The sequence below is a fragment of the Uranotaenia lowii genome, chromosome 1 (assembly GCF_029784155.1).
Source record: "Uranotaenia lowii strain MFRU-FL chromosome 1, ASM2978415v1, whole genome shotgun sequence".
Classification (NCBI taxonomy): Eukaryota; Metazoa; Arthropoda; class Insecta; order Diptera; family Culicidae; genus Uranotaenia; species Uranotaenia lowii.
This window is the reverse complement of record NC_073691.1, coordinates 89,937,482-89,944,185: the sequence shown is the minus strand read 5'-3', so window position 1 is coordinate 89,944,185 and position 6,704 is coordinate 89,937,482. Positions and strand designations below refer to the sequence as shown.

General features: G+C 35.8%; 1 long non-coding RNA gene across 2 annotated transcripts; it reads right to left on the bottom strand.

Annotated features, from left to right (window-relative positions):
• Positions 1-5,198: 5,198 nt before the first annotated feature.
• LOC129738750 (uncharacterized) lies at positions 5,199-6,480 on the bottom strand. Of its 2 annotated transcripts, none has more exons than XR_008735628.1 (4): positions 6,103-6,480; positions 5,747-6,004; positions 5,505-5,668; positions 5,199-5,446 (listed from the first exon to the last, which is right to left on the bottom strand). It is a non-coding gene; the product is annotated as an uncharacterized LOC129738750 (long non-coding RNA). The 2 variants fall into 2 exon arrangements; XR_008735627.1 differs by having other exon boundaries at positions 5,505-5,665.
• Between the last annotated feature and the right edge of the window lie 224 nt (positions 6,481-6,704).

The following is a 6,704-nucleotide window of genomic DNA, read 5'->3' as shown; positions in this document are numbered from 1 at the left end:
TTCGAGTGACGAGCGGGTTTCTATCGGTTCCGTCATGACGACGTCAACCTGACCAAGTTCCCGGACGTTTGCCGGGCATGCCTGAAGCCGTAATCGAAGGTGTTCATGATTCCGATGGAGGCATCGCCGACGTCGCCCTCACCGTGGGCCAGTTTCTGGATGAGGTGCCGGAGGTGAGTTTATGGAATAAAAAATTTATTTTGGAAAATAGTTTGATTGTTTTCCTCTTATTTCAATAGAAAAACATTCAGCTCTCGAAATCCGTTTGTACCGGTTGGGTGGAGGAGCTGGAACAGATTTCCATCTTCAGGAGTCAGAAGTTTACGGAAGCCTTGGTAGATCGTTGGAGTTTTGCAGTGCTTGGATGGCAAGCTTCTCCACAGGACAGGTCGTTTCCCGACAGGCTACTGTAGGATGCTAGGTTCAAAGATTCCGGCATTCTCATTGCCGAATGAGCCAGTTTGCAGGTTCGTGCCTCCACCATCAGGCTACCTGCCAAAAATTTACTTCGCCAACCACCTACATTTTTACTACAGAAAAATAAAAATGAACCATTTACATAAATCGCCCTATTTAGTCGGATGGTACTTTTGCGGTCAATCAATCCGGCTATTTAGTCTGATTGAGTTGGGTGGTAGGAAGAAAAATCAATTTTTGAGGTCAATCAATCCGGCTATTAAGTACGATTGGGTAGGGTGGTAGGAAAAAAATCGATGTTGGCGGTCAATCAATTCAGCTATTTAGTCGGATTGCGTAGGGTGGTAGGGAGAAAAATCAATTTTAACGGTCAATCAATCCGGCTATTTAGTACGATTTGGTAGGGTGGTAGAAAAACAATCGATTTTAGTGGTCAATCAATTCTGCTATTTAGTCGGATTGAGTTGGGTGGTACAAAGAAAAATCTATTTTTGCTGTCAATCAATCCGGCTATTTTGTACGATTGGGTAGGGTGGTAGGAAAAACAATCGATTTTTGAGGCCAATCAATTCTGCTATTTAGTCGGATTGAGTCGGATGATTAATACTAAATAGCTCGTTTGATACCCCTATTAAATAGCTGAACGTCGAAAATCTCATTAACTTTATCGCCCTACTAATCAGGCGATTAAGTCGGTTCCTACACAATCATACTACTCATCACCCTATTTGATAGGCCTACGAAATCGGCTTACTAATCGGCTGATGCCCAGCAAAAACTCCCATAAGCGACGTTGCAACAATAGGCCAATTAGTATGATCGAAAATCGGCCGACGCACCCTTCGCGAGCCGACTAAGTATGGTCAATAGTAGGGTGTATTTCCTATCGGGTAGTAGAATGAAACACGTCAAACAAATATACAAATAAAAAAGGTTTTTTCCTCAAACCTGTTATCTCAGAAGATTTTTTTGCGTTCTTAAAAAATGTTCTAGCGGTAGTACCCGTGTTTGAGTTCCCAGATCCATTGGCTCTTGGCTCGTCCACTTTGATTCCGAGTTCACGTTTGAAAAGTTTTTGAATGTTCTTTTTTCGTTCTTTGTACTTATTCAAGTCTTGACTACGAATTTGCCTTTTTTTAATTTCCAGTCGGTACGAAAGATGCAGGAAATATTCGAAAAACCTGATCCAAGCATGAAGGCTCGATAAACCATACTGAAACATCTCGTCCCTGGTTTCAGATGTCAAAACCTTATCAAATGATATGAAATAAAAAATAAACAGTTGAATTTATTTGTATTTTATGCATTATCTATTTCTATTTTTGTTTATTTAGAGAGGATTTCAACCAACATGGTCATTCTTCCTCTTTGATGCATTATCATCAAAAAATTCACTTACCTTTTCAATATTATTCATTTGTTTCGGAGTTGCAGAACAAATAACGCAGGTTTGGGATGATTTGTTAAGTGCAACCGCATTGACCGCTTTACCATCTACCATTGTGAGCAACATTTTGTATTTGACTGCTACCGAACAGTTATTGAAAATACAATGAAAGGAATCTAAATTTTCTATTTGCTCATCAACATAGCTTTTTTCCTTTGCTGTTACAATTGGTGTTTCTTTTATGAATTGTAATTTTAAAGGACGACAAAAGCGTGTTGACGAGGGAGTTGGATTTTCGAATAATATTTTTTTGTTCATTTCTATCGAAATCAGAACAATTGTGGTAAGGAATAGGTGACCATCATTAAACTTCAAATCTTCTGATGCCTTTTGGTTAAACTGATTATGTTTTTCTTCCATCCATATCAGAAAAAGTTTTCTGTAGCTGATAGTTTCTATTGATTTAAATCACATTTTCAGAAGCATACTAAAGAAAAGAAACCAATTAACTCACCTGAAATAGTACGATCCATAATGCCAAAAAAATGGAAGATATTACAGAAAACTTCACCTTCTGATCTGGACGTTGAGACGAACGAAACAAAACTAACAGTGAAAATTTCTGTCGTAACGTTGGAAATCATTCGACAATTGGAAAAGAAGAAGAAAGTTTACCTAGGAAGCGCTTTTGTTGCATAGAAACCATTGTTTATATTGCAAACATGGTAAAGCAATACAGTGATATCTCGCTTGGATACTGAGGGATACAAACGGTTTTATATGTGTCTTGTAGGCAAAACCTTGATCTTCAAATCGGGTATAGAGCGGGCTGCCCGATTTTGCCCGGTGTTGTTTAAATTGAGCGTGAATAAGCACTATTTTCATGAAACTTATACATGTAACTCTCCAGAATAACGTTGTACACACTTTTGTTATTCGACAAAGTTATGAATTTTAGACATTCGAACAACTTTGTAGAATATTATAATAATCTTAAAATTCACGGTAGAAAGTTACGACGAAAAAACTGTTTTTTTGAGGTTAGATTCAAAATTTGCTCTATAAATCGTTAGATAAACATTTCAGAAACTTGACGTTCAAGACAAAGTTGCCTAAAATGATATTTTAAATAAACTTTTCGAAGACAGCTAAGACCTCAGACCAATATTTGAGAAGCTAGAAATTTTATCTCACTTCTAGGGGGATTAATCTGAAAAATAATATTTTTTTCTTATAGACCTGATATTACTGTAAAACTTCACCAAAGACACCCAAGAGCTAAAAGGTCAATTAAAAGAGTTATAAGCAACGATCACGTTTTTTGCTTTTTGGACCACTGTGCTATGGTTGGGACTAAAAATGGTGTTGGTGCAAAACTGCTTGCGAAAATAAGGGAGACTGATAGCGATTTCAAATTTGCTCATTTTCAATGTATTATTCACCAAGAGGCGTTATGCGCAAAGCAATTAAAGTTCCAACATGTGCTAAAACCAGTTTCAGATACTATAAATTTTATTCGTTCCCGTGGCTTAAATCATCGCCAATTTTCGACATTTTTGAAAGACATTAGCTTAGCTTGATTGACTACTCACATCCACCTTTAATCATTGAATCCGAAATGCCTCATCATTAGATTTGAAAAGATTTTTTAATTCTGGTTCTGTACATGTTGCTGACTTTTTAAATTAAATGGATCTTACGAATATATCTTGATTAATATCATTTTTATTTATGCATTTCGAACACCTTGATCTCAGGCGTGGCTCAGTAGAAATGATTCCACATCGCCAATGGTTGCTACTCCGTGATTGACCGAGGCCATCAGTTTTGTACAAAGGTCAAAAGAATGGTACTTGGGATTAGTAGTTCATTCTCATTGTACAAAACTGATGCTCTCTCTTTGATCATTAATAACGGCGCCGGCCACGTCCTAGTAGTCAATAGATAGTTGGGAAAAATTTAGAAAGGGATGAAAGATATAACTTTGCGCTTTAGAACCGAGGTCACCTCTGCATCCTAGCAAATAATTTTTCTGGGATGGGGTGAAAGGATATGAGCAGGAGACACTTTTGACTAGTGTTAAGATCTAAATAAACTGTTATTTCTGTGGTTTCTAAAGGAATGTTAAATATTTATAATAACATTTCATGTTATTTTCAACAAATAATAAAAAAAAAATGTACTGAATATCTTCTTTCCCTGCTTGAAATTCCTTATTTGTTAACATTATTCAACCAATCCATTTTTTAATTGCATTTGTTTTCAAACGAATTTTTATATTTTAAATTATTTTTTACAAAACACGAAAAAAAAATTGTCTAATCAATAATTACTTTCGACATTTTTGAAAGACATTGGACATGAATTCGATTGTGTTCCCTACTACACAGAAGTACGCTGGCTTTCCTGCCACAAAATATTAAAAAGATTTTTTTTTGCTACGAGAGTAAATAATATTATTTTTGGAAATGAAAGGTGAACCTGTTGAACATTTTCAAGCAGACGACTGGGCATTTGCCGTTGATCTCACTGGCCACCTGCAAGATTTGAACTTAAAACTTCAAGGGAAAGAAAAAAATACCATAACTGTTTGTGATGATGTAAAAAACTTTCAAGCGAAGTTACGGTTATGGATCAACCAAATTTCCAAAGAAAGCCTTGTGCACTTCTCTACGTGTCAAGAACTGAAAAGATCAAATGGAGCTGCATCATTTGGTAAAAACGTACTTCACCTAGAATCGTTACTAGATTCATTCAAAAACCGTTTCCGTGACTTCAATTCATACGAGCAAGAATTTTCGTTGTTTGCATCTCCATTTTCGTTTGCTCCTGAAAATGCTCCTGATAATTTGCAACTAGAGTTGAAAGAGCTGCAGTGCGATTCTATATTAAAAGCGAAATACATTGAAGTGGCTGTACCAACATTTTACAGCTATTTGCCTGCACGCTACGTTGAGTTACGGAAATTTGTTGCCAGAATTCTTGCTATGTTCGCAAGTACCTATCTATGTGAGCAGTTTTTTTCCATAATGAAAGCTACAAAAACTCCTCATCGTTCGAGATTATCTGATATCAATTTATCATCAATAATGAAAGTGTCAGTGACAAATAAACTTCAACCTGATATTAATAAACTACACGGTAAACAAAGTTACTCTGTTCTGTATAAAAATCCATACAGATTCGAGAAAAGTGTCTCCACTTAGTTTTATGTTTGGGCGCTTTACACAGAGCGTGAGCAAAAAGCTTTTACACATTCGAAAGCTAACAACCAGTTAGTCAATTCTGTATATTTTGACATGGGGATGCCCATCCATTTTTGAAATTCTTCCAAAAAGTAATTGTTTTTAAATAAAAAAATAAATTAAATAATTTTCTAAACAACAAGCTATCAGTTTTTATTGTCTTTAGAATCATTTTACAAACATAAACAATATATTACATGAAATAGTATCGGTGTATCGAATAGTATTTTGCAGCCAAAGCATTCCAGTGATATTCTGGTTATCTCGAAAAGTAAGACTTCCGCTCGAGCAATCCTTTTGCTTTAGATGGCACTGGATCTGTATTTTGTAGATTACAGATGGTGTACTGGGCGATTACGGCAGCAAATTCCGGGCATGTTCCGTAGTTAAGGGGCCACTAGAATCAAAACAAATTTTTATAAGTTGTTCATCGAAATGGAATTGAAAATACGTACCAATTAAAAGTTGGCCGCCGGCGTCTCGCAGCACCGAATATATTTCTGCATATATTTCTGATAGCCCACGCACTATACGATGCCCTTATCCTTTGGGTGCGCTTCGAAGAACACCGAAAGTAGACTTTCCACAGAGGGTTCTCAGCCAAGTAGTTAGCATCCTGCTAACAATCAACGGAAAATTACTTTTCTGACAGCAATAATATTCAATTGGCACAATTAACTAAAATAAAAACACATACCTTCATTGCAATGCACGAGAATTCTTCCGGCTTTTATCTTTTCCGATCTATCAGGCTCATTTTATTCCTGTTTTCTTTGAACCATTTTTGGAACGTTAACTTCTTTTAGCAATTATTAGTGAACCTTCATGTAGGTTAACGTCTAGTTTTTCTTCTTTGTATTCCGATCCGTTGAGTTTCGGTTGCTGTCCGTCCTCCACCACTTAGTATAAATCGTGTCGGAACATTTTTTTTATATCTCCCTGTGTTCCTCGCAACCTACAAATATGAATAAAATTGTTTCAAATGTTTCAACCAATCATTTCTTATGAGGCAAAATGGCGTGAGTGAAAATTTAAAAAAATCAAAGTACTTACGCGATTTCTGTACATTTCCTGTTCCCTTTCAAATGGGATCCCGAAGCAACAAACGAATAATGTCCTTCTGCTTAATTTAAAGACGTTTATTAACGATTTAAGTATTTGAGATACTCATAAAACCATTTTTCATTGGAATTATAATTTCTCAAACCACCAGTCAAATACCGTACGGATGAGCTTTTTTGCTATGACATCCCCTGCCAAAAGCATTGCAACAACAACTACTTTTTATACAGAGCTGCGTAATCGAGTTTTAGTTTCTATTTGAATATTGGCAACCCAAATATACTCAGAATTGAATTGGGAATATACAAATTTTGAGCATCAATCGATTAGTCTAAACGAAAGTGTATTCTCAACACATTTTATGTATAACTCAATTTTTCCGTGTAGTATCTCAGAAAAGATGCCAAACATCAGGACAATAGATATAATGCATTATAATAAAAGAATGTTAAACATTAAAATCTTTAATAAAAATTTAACGCAAAAATTTCATTCCAAGTTTACTTATTCCATTGTATGGTATCTAATCTCCGCGAAATTAATATCACAGACAAACTAATATGTTATGTTTTCAAACTGATTTTGGCTGCGGC